General features: G+C 48.1%; 1 protein-coding gene across 2 annotated transcripts in view; it reads right to left on the bottom strand.

Annotated features, from left to right (window-relative positions):
* MAP3K14 (mitogen-activated protein kinase kinase kinase 14) overlaps window positions 1-25,097 on the bottom strand; it is a 53,962-nt gene extending 28,865 nt beyond the window's left edge. Inside the window, exon 1 of one of the 2 annotated variants that reach the window (XM_033182666.1) lies at window positions 24,913-25,097. The gene's annotated coding sequence lies outside the window, so the exon portion shown is untranslated. Of the gene's footprint in view, window positions 1-20,201; window positions 20,336-24,912 lie in introns of those variants that run through there. The other variant, XM_033182667.1, reaches the window with a different exon arrangement.
* Between the last annotated feature and the right edge of the window lie 2,851 nt (window positions 25,098-27,948).

Below are 27,948 nucleotides of genomic sequence, written 5' to 3'. Positions count from 1 at the left end.
GTGTTCTGAATCCAATTAGGTAAAAGCCCTTCAAGGCTGGCTATACCTCTTGTAACGGTACTTTCATCCCACCTCACATCTCCCCACCCGACTCGACCTCCAGAAAAGAAACTGACCTAAGCGCAGAGCCGATCCCACCTTTCTCAGCCTCTTTACCAGGGGAAACGAGATCTTAAGAACAGACCAAAAAGTCTCCAACCCTAACAGCAGTAGGGAGTGCCCGCTGGGAGCTCGACGCGACCTTGACCTCATTTCTAGCTGAAGAAGCTGAGGCCTGATTCAGTGGAGACTTGCCCAAGGTCACCCAACCCACGTGTGACAGGGCATGGTCAGGACCCAGACCCTAGGTTCTTTAGGCTATGATGCCCACTCCCCAAGCTCCCGGGTTACAGGCGAATGCAAAAGGGGACACGAAGGTCCTCCCTGGTCAAGAAGCCCTGGGGCTTCCTGCTGGAGTGAAGGGGCTCCTGAGGGCAGAGGTGGGGCCCTGCACACAGTGCCTCCCCAGTGTACAGCATGGGGGCCACAGACCAGGCAACTGACGCTGGCTGAATGAGGGACTCAAAGGACAAAGATTGCTTTTCCATAACCTTTGGCGACACGATGATCCTGAATGCTGAGGAGGAAGAGAGAGTCCTGCCTGATGAATGAGAAAAATGAGGCCAGGTGGTATAGCTGCTGCTCTGAGGGTGCGTGGCTATTAGAGATCTGGCTGTGTAGGGGCTCTGATAGCCTGTCCCTGCCTGGCATTGCCCAACGGAGGCTTCTGGATAGGTCATCCTGAGCTAGAACTCCTCCAGAGAGGGTGCAGGGCATCCCGAGTCCCAGAGTTGTCCTTTCATATTGGTGTTGGGTAGGCAGCTGTCCAGGGCCTTAGTCGCCCCTCTGTGAGCACACCAGGCTCCCCTCTTCCCAGAGAAGTGGAAGCTGAGGCTGAAGCAGCCATGCTCAGAGCCTCCTCTGCAGTTCCCTGATGACTCATCCAACAGCCTGGCAGGCAGACAGTAACAAGGAGGCTGTTGAGAAGCTGACCCAGCAGATGGCAGCTGAACTTGTGAAGGGCATGGGGAAAACAGGCTGACCCTCACCTCCCAGGGGCACAAATCACGGCCTGGGAGCTGTAAAGCTCCTCCTGTGGCTGGCTTTTCTGTGCCACATCACCATGACTCAGACCCTCACTGACAGCCTCCAAGTTCAAGAGGCTATTCTTGGGACACTCTGGCCTGACAGTGGCTCTCCCCAAACACCTCCCACACAGACACACATGCACATATACACATGCACACACAGACACATACACATACATATGCACTTGCTCCCTCTCTCCTTCCCTAATTCTATCTGTGCTCTCGTCTACAAAAATCATGGTTCTGTATTAAGCCCAGGACTACTGGCTAGGGGGCCTTCCCAGCCCTGGACTTTGGCCTCTGGCTGTCACCCCAGCTCATGGCTCTGCTGCTATGCCCCTTCTCCCTCCTGCAGTGTGTGGGGAAGACAAAGTGGGAGCCAGTTATGTCTCTGCCTTTGAAGGCAAGTCCAACTCCTGATCCATTCCTCAGACTAGACACTCTCCCCAGCTTCATTCAGGCCCCAAATGTATTGGGTCCTCTGCTCTCTGCATAAGAGTTGAGGACACGAGTAGTGGCAACAGTCAAACCCACATAGCTCACCCATAAGCCCATGAAATCAGAAGAGGAAAAGAACGGAGCAGAATTCACTCCATATTCTTTGAGGCCTGATGCATAGACACTGTTGGTTCTTTCTTCTGTGATGCCTCAGTGACCTCCTGGCGAAGCCTGGGGGATAGGAATGATCTAGATGGTACCAGATCAACGCCTGGGCATAGCTGTATGAAGAGTTCTTAATCTGGGTTCAAGGATGGATTCAGGGAGGAAAATATAATTTGCATTTTTCCAGGGAAGACTTGGTCCACAGCTTTCGACAGATTCTCCAAGGATCTCCCATTCCTCAGAAGGTTGCTCTAGTCTCCCTAGAAGATCAGGGCCAGGCTAAATGCCTGATTCTGGCTCTATTCTTCCACTCCAAGGAAGAGCTCTCCAATGCAGCAGTTTCCAATCTGACCACAGATTAGAATAACCAGATAAGTTATTTAAATGCATTCCTCCTAGGCCTGCTGAACCAGAGTCACTGGGCATTAGGCCCAGAATCTGTACTTTTGACAAGTTCTCTGGATGATTCTGATGCCAAAGGACCAGGGACTGCCACCTGACCCCTGCTCTGTACTCAAGGCGACACTGTCCAAAGTGGTAGCCACTAGCACCATGTGGCTATTTACATTTAATTAAAATGAGGTAAAATTTTAAAATCAGTTCCTCTGTTACACTAGCTACCATACTCAACAGTACAGACAGAGAACATGTCCATCATTGCAGCAAGTTCTATTGGATAGTGCTGTTCTGAAGTGATGAGAGCAGTGTTTTCTCTGACAGCAAAATTTCTGTTCCTAGGATTCTAGGGCAGGAATGAGGTTTACAGTAAACAAATTTTTGATTCACTGGAAGGTACAAAAGCAATGTTTTAAATGTTAATCTTCAAAGATGATAACCTTTTAAAGAATATATCATATTTCAGTTCCCTGTTTTAGCAAGTACAGCATAGTAAAAATGTCAGACTGGGAACCAGAAGTTAGGGGTTCTAGCCTTAACTATTTTTTTTTTTTTTTTAAGATCAGTGGGACCATTTTTGTCAAATGAAATCATACCTCAACTCCCAATAACTAAAAGAACCAGATGCATGGAACTGGCATGTAACTCACATTTGAAACTGCTGCCCTGGCTGAAGGAGCTCCACATGCTCAGTGTCCCTTCATCCACCAAGGACCTCTACAAAATCCTAGTTCTCCAAGAAAAGAGTTTGGAAACCAGCGGCCTAGGAAATCTTTTGAGGTTCCTTCTAGTTCTGAGAATGTAGCCCATCTGTCAGGATTCTCTGAGGGCCAGACAACTCCAATTCAGAACACTAACTGTCGCTATTTACAAATCACCTACCGTCATTTCATTTTCAGACATGAAGATATGGCTTAGGGAAGTTTAGTAGCACACTAAAAATTACGCAGTTGCAGGTTGCAGAGGTGGGGTTGAACCCAGACTGCTGCCTCCTAAGCCGACATCTAAACCTTGAGCTAGCCACTTAACTTCTCTGAGTTTCTTCTCTTAGCTTCTTCAGAGCTGTTTCCAGGACCGAATGAAGAAGAGTACATGAAATGCCGATCAGGTTGCCTGGCCAACAGAAGGGGCTAAATGAATGTTCATTCCCTTGTCTGTCACCAGGCTACTAAAAGCCATCACTGAGACGATGGGACTTCTCTGTTTCAGCACCATATAGCCAAGGTATCTTGAGCCTTACCTAGTTCATGCAACACTTGGAGCCTTGATTCTCCACACACGAAAGGGAAATAAACATCTGTCTTACAGAGCCATCTTGAAAATGTCTACAAGGGGCCAAGGCAAATCCCTCTCATGACTATTTCATCTGGAAGTAAAACTTGTCCTTCTCTGAATGCCCAGAGGGGATAAATAGCAGAAGTAGAATGACTCAACTTCCTTAATAAGATATTGGTTGAAAACCAATCTTCTCCCGACTTCCTCTTTTAAGCCTCCAGCTTGCCTGGCCACCAGGCCACAATAGGCAAACCTCTGCCTATCAAAGTGAGGGGCTGGGCTGGGCGCGGTGGCTCACACCTGTAATCTCAGTACTTTGGGAGGCCAAGGCAGGAGGATCACTTGAGGCCAGGAGTTTGACACTAGCCTGGGCAACGTAGTGAGACTTCATCTCTACAGAAAATTTAAAAATTAGCCAGGCATGGTGGCACATGCCTATAGTCCTAGCTACTTGGGAGCCTGAAGCAGGAGGACTGCTTGAGTCCGGGAGGTTGAGGCTGCACCACTGCACTCCAGTCTGGGCAATGGAGCAAGACCCTGTCTAAAAAGAAAAAAAAAAAAGAGAGAAAGGGAAAAAAAACACAAAAAAAGAGGGAACCAAGGGCAAGTATCAGGCAGAGCAAGCTGGCCTGGCAAAACAGCCATCTGGCGAGGCAGACCCAGAAGTCCCCATACATGCTCACCCTGACTCCTCTTTCTGCCTTTCCTGCAGCCCTTCCCCCAGTTTGTTCCAGACTGATCCCTTCACTTGCCTGAGCAGGGCAGCACTGGGCAAGCCTGATTCCCTTCTTCTGCCCACCCTGTTCCTCCCATAAGGAGTGGCTGCTTGTCTTCCTCCCTTATCAATGTCTGCCCAGATCTCACCTATGCTTTAAGGCCTATCTACTCAATGAAGCCTTTTATGGTAAGCTTCTGCATCCACTCCATAAATATTCAATGAGTGTCTCCCAAGTGCCAGGGAATGGAATAGCCACCACCGTCCATAAATGTTTTCTGTGTACGGGGCATGGTGCCAGGAACTGCCTTGTTGATGCATTCCACACTAACCCTGCAAGGTTGGCAATATTATCTCTAATTTTACAGATGAAGAAATTAAGGCTTAGAGAGGTACATTACCTACAGGAATAAATGAGGCTCAATTTATACGGTTAGAGCATCCAACATGGAGTTAGGGCTCAAGCCAGGACACTCTTGGCCCATTCTCTTGGGACCCAAGGATCTCCAGTTCCTTCCTAGAATATCTGGTTGGCAGAGGCATGTAGAACATCCAGGAACTGAGCAGTATTACTACCCATGTGGATATTACTACCCCTAGCATCTGCCCATCTACTGTTGGTAATAATTTCTTAGCCCATATAGACAGGAAGCAGAAGAAGATCCCTTACTGATGAGGAGTCTCATCAGTCAGGGCTGAATCAGCCATCAATTTGTCAGACTTTTAGTTCAGTTACACCACTAAATCCTCCTGGGGTGTTATGACTTAACTTGGTGGTTTTAACAAGTCATTTCATTTTCTTGAAACAATCAAACAAGTCCACATCTAATACACATATACACAAACAGGAGTTCTAAGTAAGGTGGCGCTGCCTTCACTGACAGAACCACTGAAGGATGTGCTTTGCAAAGAAAAAAAGTAAACCAGAAAAAAGGAACAATGGTAGGCACAGGAACTCAAACAATAGGTTGGTCAATGTAATTAACAGTTGAATACGAAAAATTGGTTTAAATCTTTTTTTGTTTGTTTGTTTGAGACGGAGTCTGGCTCTGTCACCCAGTCTGGAGTGCAGTGGTGGAATCTCAGCGCACTGCAAGCTCCGCCTCCCGGGTTCGCACCATTCTCCTGCCTCAGCCTCCCAAGTAGCTGGGACTACAGGCGCCTGCCACCACGCCCGGCTAATTTTTTGTATTTTTAGTGGAGACGGGGTTTCCCTGAGTTAGCCAGGATGGTCTCAATCCCCTGACCTCGTGATCTGCCCGCCTTGGCCTCCCAAAGTGCTGGGATTACAGGCGTGAGCCACCGCGCCCAGCCTTTTTTTTTTTTTTTTTTGAGACGGAGTCTCGCTCTGTCGCCCAGGCTAGAGTGCAGTGGCGCAATCTTGGCTCACTGCAACCTCAGCCTTCCGATTCAAGTGATTCTCCTGCCTCAGCCTCCTGAGTAGCTGGGATTACAGGCATGTGCCATCACCCTTGGCTAATTTGTGTATTTTTAGTAGAGATGGGATTTCCCCATGTTGGCCAGGCTGGTTTCGAACTCCTGACCTCAGCTGATCTGCCTGCCTCAGTCTCCCAAAGTGCTGGGATTACAGGCATAAGCCACCATGTCTGACCAGTTTAAATCATTATAAAACATGAAAATCTAGACACCAATAATAAGGAAGATGTGTGAAATGGGTTGTTTGATGGGTAAAAAGTAATATGATCTTTGACTTTTTGGGGACTTTATGTACAAAAACGTTTAAATGTTACTAGAAAAAATTACAGTTAGTATGTATGTTGATTTGAGTAATGACTAAAATAATAGAAATACAATTCAGACCAGAAGAGTAAAGAAGGAAAAATAGAAAATGCTGTCAACTTGATACAAGGCAAGGAAAGGAGGAAAAAAGAAGCAAAAAGGACAATAAATATAAAAAAAAACAAGATGGCAGAATTAAGGCAAAATATTAGCATGTCATTAAACCACGGTACATGTAAGTAGGTTACAAAACAGCAAACCAGATAGGGTTTTAAAAGATCCAGCTAGATGCTGATGAAAAGAAACGTAACAAAATTATCCAGAAAAGTTGGAAGTAAAGACATAGAAAGAGATGTACCAGGCCAATATTAACCAAAAGAAGTAATATTCATATCAGACAAAATACTTAAGAAAAAAAGATATAATCACTTATAGGCACCCAACAAAGAGCCTCCAAATCCAATGACTGGAGGCAGCCTGAGGCTTTATGTTGAGTAAAGTCTTCGCCCCAGAGTGTCCTGTCTAGCTGCAGAGCAAGGATCTTATGCGTGGCAGTTCCTGGGCATGTACTGGGTCTGCTGGGTGTGGGGCCCTGTGCCGAGTGCTGGCAGTACAGTGAGGAAGAAGACACTGTCCTTTGAGGGTCTTACAGCCTACTGGGGGAAACAGACAAGAAGTCAGAAGAGTTCAGTACAATACAGGGATGCAAGGACAGAGACAGACACACAGCAGATGCGTCGGGAACACAGGGGGACACCTAGTCCAGCCCAGGACGTGATGCCTGGGCTGAGTCTAAAGCAGTGAGCAAGACCTGCCCAAGAAAAAGGAGAGGGTATTCTGGGTAGAGGGGATGGCAAAAGGTAAGACACAGAGGTAAGTCAATGCAGCAATCACCAGCAGCTTGAAGTTGTCGGTGAGTAAAGTGTAAGTCAGGCAGTCCCAGGAGAGGAGGCTGCAGAAGTTCAGGTATCAGACCATGGACACACGCTTGATCCTCATACACCCCCAGGGTTTAAATTCTCAGATGAGTGAGGTGGGTATAATTCCACATTCCTCCCAGACTCTTGGGGGTCAAGTTCTAGATGGCAGAAGCCGCAGAGTAGGGGCAGATGGTGGATGCTGGGCATTAAATGAATGAGCCACTGGCCAGGCACAGTGGCTCATTCCTGTAATCCCAGCATTTTGGAACGCTGAGGCAAGAGGATCACTTGAGCCTGGGAGTTTGAGATCAGCTTGTACAACATAACAAGACTGTGTCTTTATGAAAAAAAAAAAAAGAAAAGAAAATCCTGCCATTGGTACAGAACCCCCACCCTGGCCTGGGCCAACAATCTGACAAGTGACAGGCTTCTGAAAGGCTTGCTTCACTGTCTCCCTCAGACGGAGAGGGAGAGTGGCCATGTGATCCCTGGGATGTAGAAACAGATGTCTGAAGAAGGAGGAAGGGGCCTTACTGGGGCCTGCACTCAGGCACTGTGAGTGAAACGCAGCCAGAGGAACCTCAAAACTGGACTCATTGGCCAGCTTGAAGCCTTATTCCCAGGAGAGCAATTTCTGCATAAGCATTTCCCATTAAGAAGGATATGAAATGTGAAGGTACATTAATCATTAAAATCTTACAGATCAATTATTAAAAAGAAACAAATCAGACATACCCTCAAAAAGTCTCGGCCAGGCATGGTGGCTCACGCCTGTACTCCCAGCACAGTCTCGGCCAGGCATGGTGGCTCACGCCTGTAATCCCAGCACTTTCGGAGGCCGAGGCAGGTGGATCAGTTGAAGTTGGGAGTTCAAGACTAGCCTGGCCAACATAGTGAAACCCTGTCTCTATTAAAAATACAAAAATTAGCCGGGTGTGGTGGCACATGCCTGTAATCCCAGCTACTCAGGAGGCTGAGATGAGAGAATTGCTTGAACCTGGAGGAAGAGGTTGCAGTGAGGCAAGATCACGTCATTGCACTGCAGCCTAGGCAACAGAGCGAGACTCTGTCTCAAAAAAACAAAAACCAAAACTCAGTCTTGCTGCCAATCCCACAGGTCAAACTACAGGGTAAATACAATTTATGGGGTAAAGTTTCTGACTGTCCTCCAATTCCCACCACATGCCTGATGATGGCTAGCCAGCCCTAGCCGTGTAGACACTACTGTCTATAAGGCCCCTTCAGATGTTTAGGGCAATTCCCTCACATCTATTCCACTGGCATTGGTCTTACCCACTTCCAGCTTCTCTCTGACCTCCCACCCTGGTGCTGAGCTAATCCTGAAACATCATGTACTTAAGACAACCTCAAGCTCAAAGACATCTGCTGGCTCTGCACTGCTTATGGGCTCAGTCTCAACTCTGTGGCCCATTATCTTTCTGGCCACTGTTTCCCCAAACATAGGGTTTGGCTTTGGCCAGTCTGATCTCTCCACAACCCCTCGGCTACTCAACTCTCCAGGTCCCACCTGTGCCATGATGTTGTGTGGGCCACCCCATACATCCTGCTTGTCCTTCAAAGGCAAGGTTCAGCCTCCACCCAGGAAGCCCCTCCCATCAGCTCCACTGCACAACGGCCTCCTTTTCTGCCTGCCCACAGCACCTTGTCTCCTCTCTCCTCACCCTCCTCCTAGTCCTCACACCCCCACTCCCTTTTACTCATTCAATGAAATAATGTAGATGAAGGAACTCTGGGAACAATCAAGCATCACACCAAGTGAAGATAACCACTCTGTGTGCTCAACTCACAGAATTGCAATCTAGGTAGGGAACAAATAAAAAAAAAAAAAACAGAAAAAAGCATAATCAAAGATGTTCGGGGCTGAGCGTGGTGGCTCATGCCCATGATACCAGCACTTTGGGAGGCCAAGGCAGGAGGATTGCATGGGTCCAGGAGTTTGAGGCCAGCCTGGGCAATATAGTGAGACCCTATCTTTACAAAAAAATACAAAACTTAGCTAAGCATGGTCGCATGTGCCTGTAGTCCTAGCTACTCAGGAGGCTGAGGTGGCAGGATTGCTTTAGTCTAGGAGTTCAAGCTTGCAGTGAGCCATGATCACTCCACTGCACTCCAACCTGTACAACAGAGTGAGAGCCTGTCTCAAAAAAAAAAAAAGCCAGGTGCTGTGGCTCATGCCTGTAATCCCAGCACTTTGGGAGGCCGAGGTAGATGGATCACTGAGGTCAGGAGTTTGAGACCAGCCTGACCAACATGGAGAAACCCCGTCTCTACTAAAAATACAAAATTAGTCGGGCGTGGTGGCACATGCCTGTAATCCCAGCTACTAAGGAGACTGAGGCAGGAGAATCACTTGAACACGGGAGGCAGAGGTTGCAGTGAGCTTAGATTGCGCCATTGCATTCCAGCCTGGGCAACGAGAGCGAAACTCCATCTCAAAAAAAAAAAAAAAAAAAAGGTCACAGTATTTCTGTAACAGTAAAAAACTAGAACAAAAAAAGTCTAATTACAGGGGAAGGATAATTATTAAATAAATCATGGAACATCCATTAAAAATGTTTATAAATCATTTTAACAATATGGAAAAATGGGATATTATATTAATAAAAAGAGGATAAAGAAGTATATCTAAAATATGACCCTATATACATGTGTCTGCATATTATAATGACATTTATAAAAATGCAGATACCTAGAACATATAGCAATGGTTCTCTTTTGGTGGTGGGCTTATGGATGATTTAATATTTCTTTTTATACTTTTCTAATTTTTCCACTTTTTCAGTGAGCATGTATTAGTTTTCTCAGTTCTTTTTTTTTTTTTTTTTTTGAGATGCAGTCTCACTCTGTCACCCTGGTTGGAGTGCAATGACAAGATCTCAGCTCACTGTAACCTCCGCCTCCCAGGCTTAAGTGATCCTCCCATTTCAGTCTCCCGCGTAGCTGGGACAGGTGCGTGCCACCACGCTTGGCTAATTTTTTGTATTTTTGGTAGAGACAGGGTTTCGCCATGGTGCCCAGGCTGGTCTTGAACTCTTGAGCTCATGAGATTCACCTGCTTCAGCCTCCCAAAGTGCTGGGATTACAGGCATGAGCCACTGTGCCCAACCTTAGTTCTCAGTTTTAACAGATAATGTTTCTAAACGGTAAAACAAAAACAAAAACAAAAAACAGACGAGGTGCCAATGAAAAGCATGAGTCCTTCCCTCCCTTCCTCTAAGGGGATCCCCAATAACAGTTTCTTGTATCTCCCTCTACTGATTTTTTCTGTAGGTATTACTTTTCTTTTCTTTTCTTTTTTTTTTTTTTGAGACGGAGTCTCGCTCTGTCACCCAGGCTGGAGTGCAGTGGCCAGATCTCAGCTCACTGCAAGCTCCGCCTCCTGGGTTCATGCCATTCTGCTGCCTCAGCCTCCCAAGTAGCTGGGACTACAGACGCCCGCCACCTCTCTCGGCTAGTTTTTTGTATTTTTTTAGTAGAGACAGGGTTTCACCGGGTTAGCCAGGATGGTCTCGATCTCCTGACCTTGTGATCCGCCCGTCTCGGCCTCCCAAAGTGCTGGGATTATAGGCTTGAGCCACTGCGCCCGGCCACTTTTCTTTATTTTTATTATTGTTATTATTTTTATGAGATGGAGTCTCACTCTGTCGCCCAGGCTGGAGTGCAATGGTGCGATCTTGGCTTACTGCAACTTCCGCCTCTTAGGTTCAAGAGATTCTCCTGCCTCAGCCTCCTGAGCAGCTGGGATTACAGGCGCCCGCCACCATACCCGGCTAACTTTTGTATTTTTGGTAGAGACGGTGTTTCACCATGTTGGCCAGGCTGGTCTCGAACTCCTGACCTCAAGTGATCTGCCTACCTTGGCCTCCCAAAGTACTGCGATTACAGACATGAGCCACCATGCCTGGCCAAATATTACTTTTTATCATGAAAACAATAAAAAAGAATCTCTTGGCATGGGATGAGAATTTAGGAGGCATTAGATCCACACTTGAGATTGGGGCTTTATAAATACGTGATGAGCAGGTTTCTCCTACCCTGTGCATGCGCATGCACACACACGCAAGCACACACCCATGCGCAGGCAGGAAACTTCACCAGAATGTCTGTGGCTCTTCTGTTCTGCTCACTGAGTTTTGGCAGCTGGGCCGCTAAAACAGAAGGCTGGAGACGGTAAGCTTGTCCTTCCTGGTTTTGGTTTTCATTTCATTCCCTCCCTTGTTCTCTGATGGGGACTGAGAGTTCTTTTTATCAGTTGTGACTCAAGAAGTAGGACGGTGCTCAGAAGATGGGGACTGTTTCCTGCTTTGACTTATCCAGTGGCAAATGCATGCATGGTTACAGGCCTGTGCGAGTGCTGGATGGACCAGGTGCCCCGGGCACGAGTGGCCCCATAGAGTGAAAAACAGCAGAAGTGGACCAGGGAGAGAAAAATCAGGCCTTCCTGCACTGCTTGGGCAAAGGGGTGGGAATTGCAGGGTTAGTCCTAGAATGGGAAACCCAAAGGAGGCCAGTTTTCCTAGCTAGCCTCACCTACCTTCCTTATATATGATCTTTCACCTTGCTTACAATTTTTTTTTCAGGCCAGGTGCAATGGCTCACACCTGTAATCCCATCACTTTGGGAGGCCGAGGTGGGTGGATCACTTGAGGTCAGGAGTTCAAGACCAGCCTGGCCAACACGGGGAAATCTCATCTTTACTAAAAATACAAAAATTAGCTGGGTATGGCGGTGGGCACCTGTAATCCCAGCTACTTTGGAGGCTGAGGCAGGAGAATCACTTGAGACCAGGAGGTAGAGGCTGTAGTGAGCCAAGATTGTGCCACTGCACCCCAGCTTGGGCAACGGAGTGAGACTCCATCTCAAAAATTTTTTTCAACTACCAAAACAATTGTTCATTATAAAAATGTAAACAAAACAAAACTGTATACAGAAAAAAATTCCCGGCACCGTCCCCTCCTCTCTGCAACATAAAAAACACTTAAGTTTCATGTAAATCCTTCTAGTTCCAATTACTATACATATACAAGCATATAGTTTGGGACGATTTTTAAAAGAAACATGGGATTATACACACGTAATATCATACAAATTGCATCTTTCACTTAACAAGATACTATGAATACTGTTCCATCTCAGCACATGTAGATTTCTTTCTTTTTTTTTTGTTTTGTTTTGAGACGGAGTCTCGCTCTATTGCCCAGGCTGGAGTGCAGCAGCCCATTCTCGGCTCACTGCAACCTCCGTCTCCCGAGTTCAAGTGATCCTCCTGCCTCGGCCTTCCAAGTAGCTGGGATTACAGGTACCAGCCACCACGTCTGGGTAATTTTTGTATTTTCAGTAGAGACAGGGTTTGACCATGTTGGTCAGGCTGGTCTTGAACTCCTGACCTCAAGCAATCCACCTACCTCAGCCTCCTAAAGTGCTGGGATTACAGGTGTGAGCCACCACGACTGACCTCTAATTCATTCCTTTTAAGGCTTCATCAGATTACATAAGATTGCAAGGTACAGATGTACCATCATTTGCCCACCTGGAAACTTTGTTTCCAATTTTTCACTTATAAGTAATAATGGAAAAAACCCTACCCTTATTCACATTTATGTGTACTTGTAGAAGGAATTCTAGGTGGTAAGCTCCTGGGATTGGAATTTCTGGGTGACTCTTTTAATGGGTTATCTCTTTTCTCCTGTTTCTATGTGTCAGAGAAGTAGGCAGCATTGGATAGGTGGTTTCCAAACACACTATTTATTTGCTGTGAAGATGCTATCCTTGCTTTCAACATGCTTACAGTCTAGATGGGGAGAAAATGGGTAGATGGATAAATAAATCATAAAGGAATCAAAATGATCTTAGCATCAGAAAGACCTTCAGAGGTAATTTATTCCAACATATTACTTACTAATCCTGAGGAATGGCCATTCAGCCACACGACACGATGGCCTTGGAGTCAGAAGATTTGAGTTTGAATCTTAGTTTCTCAATACTCTGGTGTGTGACCATGGGCAGGTCACATAATCTGAGACTCAGGAGTTTTATCTGTAATACAGGGATCCTTAAACCCACATGACAGAATTTTACAGAGTGACTCAATGCAAGGAACAAAGTTTAAATTACACAGTACAGTGCCTGGCATGTAGTGGGCACTCTGGAAACATCAGTGGAACCTCCAGTGAGATGGAAGCTGCTACAAGATGAGCAGTCAGACCTTTGCATGACAGAACTGTAAGATTTTTTTTTTTTGTGAGACAGTTTCGCTGTCACCCAGGCTGGAATGCAATGGCATGATCTTGGCTCACTGCAACCTCCGCCTCCCGGGTTCAAACGATTCTTGTGCCTCAGCCACCCAAGTAGCTAGGATTACAGGCATGCACCACCATGCCCAGCTAATTTTATTTATTTATTTATTTTTTTGTAGAGATGGGGTTTTGCCATCTTGGCCAGGCTGGTCTCAAACTCCTGGCCTCAAGTGATCTGTCCACCTCAGCCTCCCAAAGTCCTGGGATTACAGATGTGATGGGCCATAAGTGTTAAGTTGCTTGAAAGTTGCTGCTATGAGGCGCTGAAGGCTACCTCCCACAGCTTCTAGCCAGCAGCCCTAGCATCAGACGGAAAGTCTGGAACAGATGTGATCAAAGCAGGAGGAGGAGAATCCTGAGAGCAGAGGGACAGAGTTGTCAGCAAGAACCCATGAAGATGTTCTTTGAAGAGCATTCTGCACACCCCATCTGGCTTCTGTGTCCACTGGCAGTGCCTCAGCTCTGCGTGATAAACTGGGACTCACAATTCCTTGGCAGCTAAAGCTGAAATTAGTTGTTCTGTGGTCATCTTTGGGTGTTGCAACAATCTGCTATTTGTATACATATAACCACATGCTGGCTGTTGGTAATCACACAAATGAATAATAATGGCAGCTATTATTATTCGCCATGTATTAGGTAATGCATGCATTTTTTTCTTCAAGCTTCACAACTCTGTGAGCAAGGCACTAATGTTATTCCTCTACAAGGAGGAAGAAACTGGGCCTCAGTAGGCCAGGTAAATTGCCCAAGGCCACGCAGAAGCAAAGTGGCAGTGGCAGGATTTGCACAAGGGACTTTTATGTCAAAGCCCATACTCTTTTTTTTTTTTTTTTTGAGGCGGAGTCTCGCTCTGTCGCCCAGGCTGGAGTGCAGTGGCCGGATCTCAGTTCACTGCAAGCTCCGCCTCCCGGGTTTACGCCATTCTCCTGCCTCAGCCTCCCGAGTAGCTGGGACTACAGGCACCCGCCACCTCGCCCGGCTAGTTTTTTATATTTTTTAGTAGAGACGGGGTTTCACCGGGTTAGCCAGGATGGTCTCGATCTCCTGACCTTGTGATCCGCCTGTCTCGGCCTCCCAAAGTGCTGGGATTACAGGCTTGAGCCACCGCGCCCGGCCAAAGCCCATACTCTTAACCACGATACTCTATCTACTTCCAAATGATCTAAGATTTAAATATTGGGACCGAGATGCAGAAGCTGTCACAAGTCAAAGGTTGGTGAGAAATCCAGGGACTGGCCTGGGAGGAAGCACCTTAATTATGAAGCATGAACTACAGCCAGCCTATGTTCTGGAAAAAGCAACTTTAAAATGACAACAGGGAAGAAAGACTCCAAGCTGGAATTGTGGTGGGCCTGTGTTCCTCAGCCCACCCAGGCCTGGCATAGCCGGGCCCATCCCAAGGAGAAATTCTATGACAAATGCAAATGTGCCCTTTACTTTACAAAGCCTGGCTCCAGGCTTCTTGAGCTAATATTTACCACTCTTTTTATAACAGACTTGAGCACCATTTGCTATCTTCATAAATTTCATCAGTACTTTTGCCCCCAGGCCCTGATATAGGGCATTTTATAAGCTTTAAAAGAGAAGTATTACAATGGTATTTTCAATTCAACCTTCAAATCCTTTGCACAAGGAGAGCCAACAGCAAATAGAAAAGATGCCGCAGGGGGCATCACAGATGCACAGAGACCCAATATGCAGGAGAACATGTGGAGCAAAGTAGTATTGAGATAAAAACCTGCCACACGTGTACTTAATTTTATACAGTAAGCCACAAGGAATATTTAATGTATGTCGTATAAAAATTTTTTCAGGCCGGGAGCGGTGGCTCATGCCTGTAATTCTAGCACTTTGGGAGGCCCAGGCGGGCAGACTGCCTGAGGTTGTGAGATCGAGACCGGCCTGGCCAACATGGCAAAACGCTGCCCCCACTAAAAATACAAAAGTCACCTGGGTGTGGTGGTGGGTGCCTGTAATCCCAGCTACTCAGGAGTCTGAAGCACGAGAAGTGCTTGAACCCAGGAGGTGGAGGTTGCAGTGAGCTGAGATTGTGCCACTGCACTCCAATCTGGGCAACAGAGTGAGATTCTGTCTCAAAAAATTTAAAAAAATAAGAAATAATTTAAAAATTAAAAAATTTTCAAGTGTCATTGAAATCTGCAACTCAGGGTATTTTGTGTAACTGAATATTCTGATGAAGTGGGGCTGCCCTGTATGCCACTTAACAACAACCGATTTCCAAAGATTAGAAGGCCATCACTGCCCTTGACACTAAAATCATGTGAAACACAGCCAGTTTCTTTGATGACTCAAAACGTACTTTGTGATTTTGCCAAGCTTTGAGATCATTGTTACAAGCAGCATTTTGGTTGTGAAAAACAACTCTCCTTATTTAACCTTTCGGGGTGGATTCTGAGCAAGAAGTTCCCTAGGCTACGGTCAGTCTCGCTGAAATACAACCATCCGCTGCTCCTTTCTGGGTTTGGAAATCTGGTTTTCAGAGGTGGGAGTGGGCTTCAAGCAGCGTCTACCTGTGTTCAGAGAAGATGAAGAAAGATAGGCTCAGGCTCCCTGCATAGGAGAATTCAAGTTCATTGCAGTCACTGGTGACTGACTGGTTCTGAAATTGAGGAACTAGTTTGAGGAACTTCAGAATAAACAAGAAACCCAAAGAACTCGGCTTTCCACGGAAGGCTTCCAACGCATGGAAGCAGGCACAGGTCCAGCTCCGCCCTGTGGCGGGGCAACATTGACCCTGGCCTCATTTCAGATGCTGCCCCACACGCTCTTTGACAAGCTGGCCCAAGTAACCAGCTTGAGGACATGATTGGCAGAGGGGTCCATTTATAATGAGGGGTCATAGTCTTGTCCTCCACTGGGAAGGGAAAAAGAGGCTCGGGACATGAGGCATGACGAGGAATATTCTCAGAGGATCTCACACGATTCTTTGGTAAAAGAGGGTAAATCATGAAACAGCCCGTGGTTCGCTTGTCCTCCTCAAGGCCAGCAGGGCCTAGCAGGAGTTTGGATTCAAGTCTTGTACTTTCTGTCAACAGCAAATACTTAACCAGTGGCTACTATGTTTCAGGCACCATGCTGGCCAGCGGGAATATGAGGATGATGAAGAGGCTTCTCTGTTGAACCCCTCGAAAGGCCTTCTTGGAATGCTGAACCCAGTTACCTAGAAGCACTCCCTTGATCCACCTGCCTGCAACTCTCTAGTGGCAACAAGCCTACGGGATATGCCAGGGTGGTCACTGCCCTCCTAATTCCCGCCCGGAAGGGTGGGAGGTGGTCAGTCTTTATTAGCTGGCTACTCACTGTCTGATTCTACTTTGAACTATATTTTCTTTTTTGAGAAGAGGTCTTGCTCTGTCACCCAGGCTGGAATGCAGTGGTGTAACCACCGCTCACTACAGCCTCAAACTCCTGAGCTCCAGTGATCCTCTCACCTCAGCCTCTGAAGTAGCTAGGACTACAGGTACGCACCACCATGCCCAGCTAATTTTTTTTTTTTGACAGAGTCTTGCTCTGTTGCCTAGGCTGGAGTGCAGTGGTGTGATCACGGCTCACTGCAACCTCCGCCTCCCAGGTTCAAGTGATTCTTGTACCTCAGCCTCTCGAGTAGCTGGGATTACAAGTGCCCGCCAACACGCCTGGCTAATTTTTGTATTTTTAGTAGAAACAGGGTTTCACCATGTTGGCCAGGCTGGTCTTGACTTCCTGGCCTCAAGTGGTCTGCCTGTCTTGGCCTCCCAAAGTCCTGGGATTACAGGTGTGAGCCATGGTGCCTGGCCATGCCCAGCTAGTTTTTTAAGAAAAAATTTTGGAGGTGGGTCTCACTATGTTGTCCAGGTTGGTCTCCAACTCTTGGCCTAAAAGATAATCCTCCTGCCTTAGCCTCCCAAGTCAGTGGGATTACAGGCATGAGCCACTGTGTCCAGGCAACATTTCAGCACATTTCTCCTGAGTGTCCCTACGCTTCTGAAAACGCACTTCTTTCCCCCAGAGTGCCGAAGTTTCCCAATTGTTACCAAGCTCCCACTCCAAGCTGATGAGTGGTACAAGACCTCAGGATGAGAGAAATACGAAGGGGTTCCCACCCAGGCACCTGCAGAATCCAAGACGCTCTACGCCTGACAGCGCTGGCTCAAGCTGGAAAAGGAGGGCCACTGGGCTGCACATGGTGGCCTCCTCGCTCCCTCCAGCTCCTATTGTCATGGCTCCCGACCAACACGGGGGCTGACCTGTGAGGTATCTGCCTTCGTGCCCAGCTTCCCCCCGTCATGGTGAGGTCCTCCAGGGCGGTGCCTCAATTGTGTTTGGTTTTCTAGCACCTAGCAGACGTGGCCCATTTGACACACTTGGCAAGTGTTCCTGAGTGAAAGGACAGATATACTTCTGAGGAGTAAATGAGTGCCATAGGCTCTGGGAGTCTGGCTGGACAGGGACACGTGTCCACACTGTCCAATCACCTGGCAGGCTGGAGGGGAGGGAATCACAGCTTGGTGGCTGTATTCTAACTGCATCCCAGCAAGCAGGTGTCCTGAAAGCTGGCTATGGAGCCACTCCTGCCATCCCCTTTGCTAAATGCTGACCTAGAGACCCAATTACTTCTACTGCTTGAGAAGATAACTCTTCTGAACTGGACAACACCTATCTGGGCTCGGATTTGCGTGTATCTAATACATGCTAGAGGGAGGTGGTGTAGGACTCTGTCCTTCACATTGATCTGTACAAAGCTATTCCTGCCTCTTCAGGCACAGCATCTGCCAGTGGAGACTGTTGGGCAGGACTCAAGGAGCCTGGTGGGTCCAATCAACTCCTTTGGCCAAAGGACTCAATTTGTAACCTTTTTTTTTTTTTTTTTTTGAGACAGAGTTTCACTCTTGTTGCGCAGGCTGGAGTGCAATGGTGGATCTTGGCTCACTGCAACCTCCACTTCCCAGGTCCAAGTGATTCTCCTACCTCAGCCTCCTGAGTAGCTGGGATTGCAGGCATGTGCCACCATGCCCAGCTAATTTTTTTGTATTTTTAGTAGAGACGGGGTTTCACCATGTTGGCCAGGATGGTCTCAACCTCTTGACCTCATGATCCACTCACCTCAGCCTCCCAAAGCGCTGGGATTACAGGTGTGAGCCACCGCGCCTGGCCTCCATTTATCTTAATTGGCAACCACATCCTCATTGGAGGCTGGCTAAGCCTCCTTTCCTCCCAACCCTCCTGGCTATCCCTAGTATCGACCAGAAATACCTACCTTTTAATTCTGGCCCAGTAAAAGGAAACATTAATGTCAGTAGAAGGTGGATTTTGGCTACAATAATTCTTTGCATTTACAGGGGCCACTATCCAGATACGACATCATGAAATCATGCTTTACCCATAAGGAAGAGCCTCTCAATGAGAGGAGCCAGACAGATCAGCTAGGATAACACGCAGAGTATGCATGCACCTCCTGCACAGAAGATGCAGAAGAGCCTCATGCACTGTGAGTCTGGACCCCTGTAATCAATCATTGAAAGTTACTAAATACCCACTCTAGGTGAGGTACTGCGTGGTTAGGTAGGAAAGTGCTCTAAAGGTGTGGGCAACCTTTGAGACTTCCTGGTAATTGTATTTTCTTATCAACCTTGACCTCCTTTTGATTACATTAACCTCACGGTATAAGACAGCGTCCAACAAATAGCTTTCTGTTTACTTTTTCTTAGACCCAGGGCAGCAGCTGCTGTGGCTCCACCCTTCCCAGGCCTGGCAGAGCTTGCAGAAAGGCTGAGAGTGATAGGGTTGGGATAGGAGAATAAAAGGAGGAGCTAGTTAAAAAAAAAAAAAAAAAAAAAAAATCCTGCTTCAGGATTAGTTCCTTCATTCCCTGGCAGCAGAGCACAGTGAAGAGTCTGGGTTTTATAGTTCAGGCTCTGCCATTAACTAGCTGTGTGGCCTTGGGCAACCCACTTGGCTTTCTTGGGCCACCTGCATTTTCTCATTGCAAAAAATGTGAATGATCATGTCCAGGCTGTAATCCTAACAGCTCCTTCTGGACAGTGAGGTTAAGGTTATTGAGCCATGCCAGCAGGAAGTGACTGCTGGTTGGTCTACATTGATGGGGTATGGGTACAGGGGATGGGTTGGTGGTCTGCCAGAGATAGGGAACAATATTACTTGCAAGAGAATAACCGTTCCTCGGTTGTAGCTTCATTAAAGTCAAGCACTCCTTGTACGTGGTCCTGGACATTGCTTATAGATGTCCCTGGCCATAAGCAGTCAAGTTCAACACCAACTGCACTAGTCCAGAACAGTGTCTGAAGAAAATCTCTGCCTTAATGGTCACCTGATAGTGGTTTTAGCGGAAAGAGGGTCAGGAGAAGCTGTAGTAGCCAGAAACTGGGACAGAGGGATGGCTCAGGAGTTCCCCTTGCTGCTTCTTTCTGGGTCCAAACCCTGGTCCTAGAAGTGTAGACAACTGAGGTGGTGGCAGGCTTGGGATTCCTGAAGCTTCTTGAAATCCAGGGTTTAATCTAACCTTTCCAATCACTGGAGCTCTGCAGAGCCTCCAACTCAGGTGGTTGAAAAGGAGGCAGGTGGAAAAGCGTTCCTAAAAGGTTTTTCACACCAAAATAGGGTTTGTCGCTCTGCTCTCTGCCAAGGGATTTCCCAGCTCCCTGGGGCCAAAGCTCCCCTCCTGCTTCTTTGCTGACTGTCACTGGAAGCAGGCCATTTTCCACCCTCAAGGTGGCTGGACTCAGGAGTCAGTGACACTGCTGATCTGGGCTCTGTGCTCTGTCTACGATCCCCCCTCCGCTGTCAGCCCGCAGGCCCTAGAAGCCTCCTGTTTGCCTCCTGCCCCCTGCCTCCTAGCCCGGGGCTGGGATGAGGGTGATTTGTGGCAGAGGGCTCCTCACGAAGGTCTGCTCAGGACTTTCTCTGCAACTGTGCTGGGGAATAAATCGCCTGTCACCTACACCCCTGCAGGGGTGACTCACCTTCCAGAGAAAGTGCTCTGCTCACCTAAGCAAAGCTGCTTGGAAAATGACTAAGGCACCTATCAAATGCACTCTGTGGGGTCAACCAGTTATGGAGCAAGGTCCAGGCACACTCTGCCTCTCACCTCCAGCTTGAAGTCAAGTGCAGAGCTGCCACGCCAGGCCTGCTGGTTTCATTTTCATCTGAACCCAGCTCCACATGAGGCTTGACATCCGGTGATCTATTTTTTCTAAAAACTAGCTTCACTTGAGAAATGACTCTTCGGCCATCAAGTCAGCTTCCCCAAGAGAAAACAAAATGTTATTTAAAGGGAATGGCAGCCTGGTGAGAGCCTATATTTTTGTTTTGTATTAAGAGGAAAAAAGACTTTAAAATATAATATGAAACTGGTTTTTTTATCCCCTTGTGAGATTAAAACAAATGTTTTTCTTTTAAGAGATGGGGTCTTGCTATGTTGCCCATAGTTACTTGACCCCCTGGGCTCAAGTGATCCTCCCGCCTCAGCCTCTCAAGTAGCTGGGACTACAGAAACACACACCACCATTCCAGGCTTCCTGTGAGATTTAAAGGGAAACCTGCAAGTCCCTGACTGCAGATCCTGGGCTCCCAGACATAGTCCTGGAGAGAAGCTGACAAAGACATCTTTATGAGAGGGCAAGGATGGTGAGCTGGGGATGTCATGTGATAGTGGGAACCCCACTCCTCAGAACCGAATGTTCCCTCCTAGTCCCCCAGACAAAGAGCAGGTCCTTGCTGACCTACATGCCATACAGTATTTTCCCTTTCCTCACCTCCAAGGTTAATGCAGGAACCTACATGATCACATGTGGGACACAGGAAGCCCCTAGACAGGCCCAGCTGTGTCTCCAGCTCAGAGTCAGGATTGTCAACTGGGCAGAGCCTGGACCTTTGTAGGCTTATTTGGAGTACAGTGAGGACAGTATATAGTGTAAGGCAGGGAAAACATGACAGCTGAAGCTTTTAGACTGAAGAACTGTCCCCCTAAAAGTCCTACTGAGAAAATGACTCTGGCCTGTCAGGCAGTCTGACCCTTCTTGACATCATCTTACAGAAAACAGGTTTAGTCACAACGCATTAATTGGCAACTACTACTGCTACTATCACTGTTGCTCTTACTACTACTACTACTGCCACCACCAACAACAATAACAACAACAGCAACAGTTACAGTCGCTATGTTCTGTGCCGGGCACTGGGCTCAGCACTTTATATATGTTCTGTGCCGGGCACTGGGCTCAGCACTTTATATGTGTCCTCTCATTTTCTACTCAAAACACTCCCATGAAGTATTTCTGATTCCATTCACAGATGAGGCACCTGATGATTAGAGAAGTGAAGTGATTTGCCTGTGGGCACACAGGCAGGCAGTGGCAGACCTCGACCTGACCCAGGTCTCTCTGACCTGACAGCCTCAGCCACCACATGTGACACGGAGACACCAAGGACTTGTTCTGTTGCTCTGGACAAATCACGGGCTCTCTGCCTTTGTTTCTACATCTGGAAAATGGGCACAAGCACACCTGTCCAGATAGCAGGCTATTCCTCTTTTAGCCTTTTATTAATTAACAATCAATATCAATTAACAATTGACTGGTACAATAAATAAATAAAGCTGCTAGCCTGGTTTCGTTATATTCAAAACTGACATGTTTGGGGGAGGAAAATCCTTACCGTTTCATGAGCAAGTTAGTAGAAAAAGCAGTGACCTAGATGTCAGGAAAAGGGGGTTTAGATTCTGAGCAATCCTGTCTATTTCTCCTTATGAGGCTTCACTTTTCTGATCTTTGTCCCTGCCCTTCTTCACATGAGCACTGTGTGAAAATAGAAAGACTGGCTATAAAATTATTCATCATGCCACATAATTTCAAGGGATTTCTATCAGGGAGCTGAGGGATTAAGAGATGTAGAAAAGCAAGAAGGGAAGAGGCTCCTTTAGAACACAAAGAGCACACCGGCCACTGAAGAAAAATTACTTTTTCTGCATTGTCATTCAGGCAGTCGTAAGCCTAGAACGAAAAATCTCATACTTCGATGTCCTGCTCAGCTCAACAGAAATGTTCCCCTACAATTTGCCCTGGGTCTCGCCTTCCCTTTCTGGGCTACTGCTTTCAGCATTTTAGCCAGCACCACAGAGTAAATGCAAAACCTTCACACATGCATCACTTTGAATGCCCACCCAGCTCTTGCAGACGCTCAGCCCCATTCTGTTCCCTTACTAGGGAATCGTGGTGTGTGGAGACTAGAGGGGCTGACATCCTTAGAGTGCCCTAAATCCACTGACATGGAATTGTCCCCAGCCCACCAATTTCACACTGGTGCCATCAACAGGGCCCATAATGCTCAGATGTTTCCAGTTTAACTGAAATACTAAAATGGGGCAAACAGGAAGCATCAGACACAACTGCGGTAGTGACTTATTAATCACAAAAGCAGAATTTTAGTTGCATTTTAACCTTTTGCCAGGAAAAAAAAAAAAAAAACAACCTTGCGATGATGGAAGCCATCAGTAGAAATATGCTGCCTGTATGCGTATTGGGCTGACTTAAGACTTTTTACTTAGGACTGACTTTGCTTTTAAGATTTCTGAACTTTCCCCCCAGAAAGAACATCTGTCAAACCAACCAATATGAATCTGTCAGCTCTTCAGAGGGGCAGGGAGGCTTGTTAGGAAAGCCCATGTGCTGTCCATTGAGACAGGAAAAAAAATAGGAAGTTAAAAGTGCCTTCACAGGCCAAAGTGATACAACACTGTTCAGAGGGTGTCAACAACGAAGAAAACAACCTTGGATAAAGCTTTCATCTCTTTCACATCTCCGCAGATCTCTCACCAGACCCTGGCCAGGGATGAGCTGTTATCAATCACCAAAACCAAACCAAACAAAACAAAAATCACCACAGTGGCCTAGGGCTGGACAACCAACCCGCAAGTCATCTTCTCAGCAGTAAATGATATACACATATTCCAGGCAGATCACAAAGGAGTCAGTGTTCAACAGGAGAACCAAAATGAGGAACCAAACCTTCATCTGTTGAGGCGAAAAGGCCCAACCAGACATTTTTGTTTAATAGAGGGAGACTGATTTGGCAGGGTCTCTGTGGTGCCGCTCCCACAAACCCTTAACAGACAATACCAGTGACAAAAAACCCCCTTCAGAACTGCTCCTTATAATCAGAAAACACTCAGAAGATGGCCTGAAGCTTGGCAGCGTCTTGCTGTCTGATTTCACAAAGAGCTGGTACATACACCTGGGTACTTATCTCTCAAATTAGAGTCAGAGATGATTACTTTTATTTTGAGAACTTCTGAGAAGTTCTCCACACCCTTCAAAATAAATGAGGATGTCCGAAAGGTGTCTGAAAAATTCAGAGGTCTGGCATCGCTCCAAAGGAACTGATTGATATCACTTAAAAAACACCAAGAGTAAATCCAAACACAACCAAAGTAAGGCAAGCACTTTTTAACTGTCCTCTCACACTGACAGCATAAAAACCACACCAAAAACTTCTCCCTCCTTTCTGCATCTCAGTTCTATAATGTGGTCCTGATCTAGGATTCCGGGGAAGACCCATCCTTAGTCCCAGCTATGAGGCATCAGGCAAGATATATACCACTCCCACTCCCCTCATACACACCTGCCTCAGGTGCCTCACTTATAAAACAGGACACAACAATCTGTCTTACCACACAGCCATCTGAAGGAAAACAGAGCTCACAGGTATAAAGACACTAAGTAAAAAACACATCACTAATGTTAAGATACTGTCTCCTTCTAATCTTTCAGAAAGACCATGTTTCTAGTCAAGGGGTTTTCAACATTTTTCCTGGAATAAACTCCAGACTGCTATTTTATACCATGACCTCACCCTAATCATTTAATTTCACGTGCTTTTAGGATCCTTAGTTAAGTCATTGGTGTTCATTGTCTCCAGTGATCAAAAGTAGTTTTACCATTTACTTTGCTGATGTATGTACCTTTCACCACTTATTCTCTGCCTCATTCATACCTCCAGTCTACCCTTTAGGGCCGAGAGCAACTTTTTAACCTCGACTAGGAAGAAAACCCTTTTTCTGAAGTTAGCCAGCACTAAGGAGGCTCCCGGGCTAGTGGGAAACTGTACAAGTGGCCCCTCTGTCTGCCTGGTGCCCGGTGGTTGCAAGATGCCAGGGCCACGATGGGTTTCCAAGATGGGAATATTACATCTGAACTGACAGATAAAGTCCCGAGTTGGAGAGCCTAGAAGAATTACAGAGGAGGACTGGGTTCAGAGGGCGGAGGGAGGATGCTGCGGGCGGCCAGCACTGCCCTGCTGCATGCTGAGGACAGGCTTAGCTCGTGCTCCCCGCCTTGAGGTGTGACCTGAGAACTCCCCAGGAAAGGCCAGGAGGGTTTCACGCCAGGGCAGATGCGAGGGCGCACTCCTGCAGGAGACACGTCCGCCCCACGCCAGGCGAGCTTCATCCTGGGGGCACTGGGGCGCAGAGCAGGCGGGCGGGCCTGGCGGCGGCGTGGGGCCCTGGTGAAGGGGAAGCAGGGCGCCCCTGCGCGCGCTCGGAGCCAGCGTGTGGCCAGCAGGAGTGCGCGGCCTGGAGGCCCGGGGCGAGCGCGGCGCCGGCAGCGCGTGCGAGGGCGCCCCCGCGGACCGCCGCGAGTGGGGTGGACAAGGTACGTCGGACTGCGCTGGCCGGGCCGCCGACCCCACTGTTCCGGGACGAGGGGCCAGGCCGCTGCCCAGCCCGGGGCTGAGGGGCGATCCATCCCAGCCGCTCCCTGGGCGCCTCGTTTCGGGCCCCAGGGTCCCGCCCCGTCACCTACCGGCCAAGCGCCGATCTCCCCAACCAAGCGAGTGTTGCGCTCCGCTCGCCCGGGATCTCCCGCCGCCGGCCGCCGACCGCTGAGCTCCCGGCCCGCGGTCGCCCCGCCCCGGTCCCGGGCTCCGCCCCCTCGCCTTCACCGCCGCCCCCGGGGCCACGCCTCCCCCGGCGGCTGTAATTTTGCCTTGCTTCGCGCCTCCTTTCTTCGGCCGCACCGCGACCTGTGGCCCCGCCCATTTCCCCAAGCCAGCCAATTAGACGGCCGTCCCGGCAAGCCCGTCTTCCCGCTCTCTAGCAACGATTGGTTAACGAGGCCTGGTTTCCAGAAATGGGCACTATTTCCGGGCGATGTTTGTAGAGGGGAGATCGCTGGGCGGGCAGACAGAAGGCGGAGGCGACTAGGGTGTTGGTGGAACCACACATGCGCCCTCGGCTTCTGGCAGTCTTACCAGCTGCGTTCTTCTCGAGGTTACTGGAAGGAAGGGCGAGTGTGCGCATGCGTGGGCACTCCCTGCCTCTGACTTCGGTTACCTTGGCGACAGCGAGGCGCTCTCCCTGGTGGGTCGCGCGCGTCCCGCTTCCTCTCTGCTGCCAGGCGGTGGCGGCTGAGGCGGGAGGTGGTGGGGGTAGAGACGTTTTTATTGAGCTCTTACCGTGTGTCTGGTGCTGTAGAATCCCTGGAATGAATATAAGTTACAGTGCCTGCCCTCGAGAAGCTTCGGGAGCAAAGGGCTTACAGGGGCCCGACCTGTGGGTTGAAACCCAGGTACAAAGAGAGCATGTGGGTGCGTGGCGTGGTATGAGCGCTAAGCAAAGCATCTGCTCGCCAAGTTTGCAGACCACAGAGCCGGCAAGAGGATGAGAGCTTGATGTATGCAAAGAAAGGACCTGGAGTTCAGAGTATGCGTTGAAGTGTCAACAGTGCTTCTTTCAGAATGGGGGTCGGGGGTGGGGAGTAGGGAAGGTGTGGACATTTTTTCTAACTTTTGTTCCTCTGTATTATCTAGTGTTTCCACACTGAACTTGTATTTTATTTGTAATAAATTCCAGGCCAGGCACGGTGGCTCACTCCTGTAATCCCAGCGCTTTGGGAGGCTAAGGCAGGAGGATCGCTTGAGGCCAGGAGTTGGAGAACAGCTTGGGCAATATAGCGGGGACCTCATCTCTGCAAAAAATAAAAGAATAACCGGGCTTGGTAGTTCGCACCTGCAGTCCCAGCTAGAGGGGAGGCTGAAAGTTTGAGGTTACAGTGAACCATGATCGTGCCACTGCACTTCAGCCTGGGTGACAGAGTAAGGCAGTCTTAAAAAAAAAATCCAAATTTGATGTGTTTTATTTGCAAAATAAAAGACGTACTCCTACCCTGGACATCCCACTTCCACGAAGGGTCTATGATAGGTGTGGTGAGTGGCTCTAGTCCTGGGATAGGCAGGCCCCACCCAAGGCTGTCTTGAAAAGTAAGGAACACCCCATCTCTGAAAGTATTTGAGCAAAGACCACCATCTGCTTGAGACTACTTTGCAGACAGTCCAGAGCTGAAATCTTTCTGGATATATCTGTGCCAAACAGTCATCTCTGCTGGGGGATAGGGAAGACCATTTATTTAGGCAGTGGTCAAATACTCACAACCTGAGGGCCTCATCCACTCACCCAGGCCAGAAATATGCTTTGTTTGGCTGGCCCAATATTTTTTTAAATTTGAATTTGAATGCCTTAGAGCAGAGCCTACGGTTCCTTACAGCTCCCGCCACTCTGTTTTTTACCCAACCATCTAACCTTATGTCACCTGTCTGGCTCCTGGAGCATTTGAGGTTGTGGCTCCCATAGAGTGCTTTAGAGCCAAACAGTCTCTAGTGCCCACCCTGGCTCTGCCACTGACTAGCTGGGAGATGGCAGGCAAAAAAGAAGCTGGACTGGTGGCCCCCAAATCTCTTTCCACCCCCAGGGTTTTGCATTTCAGTGACTCAAGGAGAGGCAGAGCTTGGCCAGATGTACAGGTTGGTATCGGCAAACTTGGATGCCCTTATTGTCTCTCCCACCACCTGTTTGCCTCTGGGCACAGCACTTCTCAGGAAAGATGTGGGCACACCTCCAGAGTCTGAGACGCTCCCTGGCTTGCCTTTGCCTTCTCTCTCTTTCACTATTCCTTCTTTAAAACACCCAGTGCCTCTGTACTTTGCCCAGATTCTCTTGACAGCTCTGGTCCTGGGTCCTCTGTACACTCCCACCTACCCAATCAAGATGATCTGTCTTTAAATTCATCCTTGAACACTAATGTGTATTAATCAGAGAGAGTGAACTGTGTTGACTGAAAACTTTGGCCAGGTGTGGTGGCTCACTCCTGTAATCCCAGTACTTTGGGAGGCCGAGGCAGGTGGATCATGAGATCAGGAGATCGAGACCATCCTGGCTAACACGGTGAAACCCTGTCTCTACTGAAAATACAAAAAAATTAGCCGGGCGTGGTGGTGGGCGCCTATAGTCCCAGCTACTCGGGAGGCTGAGGCAGGAGAATGGCGTGAAGCCGGAAGGCGGAGCTTGCAGTGAGCCGAGATGGCACCCCTGCACTCCAGCCTGGGCGACAGAGCAAGACTCCGTCTCGAAAAAAGAAACAAACAAAAAAAACTTTAACTCTGGAGAGGGAATGTCACAGGTTGCAGGAGAGGAACAAACCACTAAACACTGGTAAGGAAGATATTCGGGATAGGCAAGGCGTCTCAGTTTCAGCTACTTTTCTGAGGTCTTTCCAAGCCCCACTGTGTGTGGGTGAGGTGAGAAACAATACACCCACCCAGAGTGAGCAGTGTGGTGTCTCTGAGTCGTGAAGTGCTTGCACCCTCTGGAAGGAGAGCTTTGGGACAAGATTACTTCCTCCCAGCCTAAGTCGAGACAACCTGGGAAAGCTTCTGGTCTTGAGTCACTTGTGCACCCTCAGCTCTGCTTTAAATATAAGAAATTGACATTTACAGGATGACTCACACCTGGAGTAGTGAACTAGGTTCTCAGTACTCAAGGGTTTTCACATCCCATCCATTTC

The sequence above is a fragment of the Trachypithecus francoisi genome, unplaced genomic scaffold (assembly GCF_009764315.1).
Source record: "Trachypithecus francoisi isolate TF-2019V2 unplaced genomic scaffold, Tfra_2.0 Lachesis_group20, whole genome shotgun sequence".
NCBI lineage: Eukaryota > Metazoa > Chordata > Mammalia > Primates > Cercopithecidae > Trachypithecus > Trachypithecus francoisi.
This window is presented reverse-complemented; position numbering and strand designations above follow the sequence as displayed.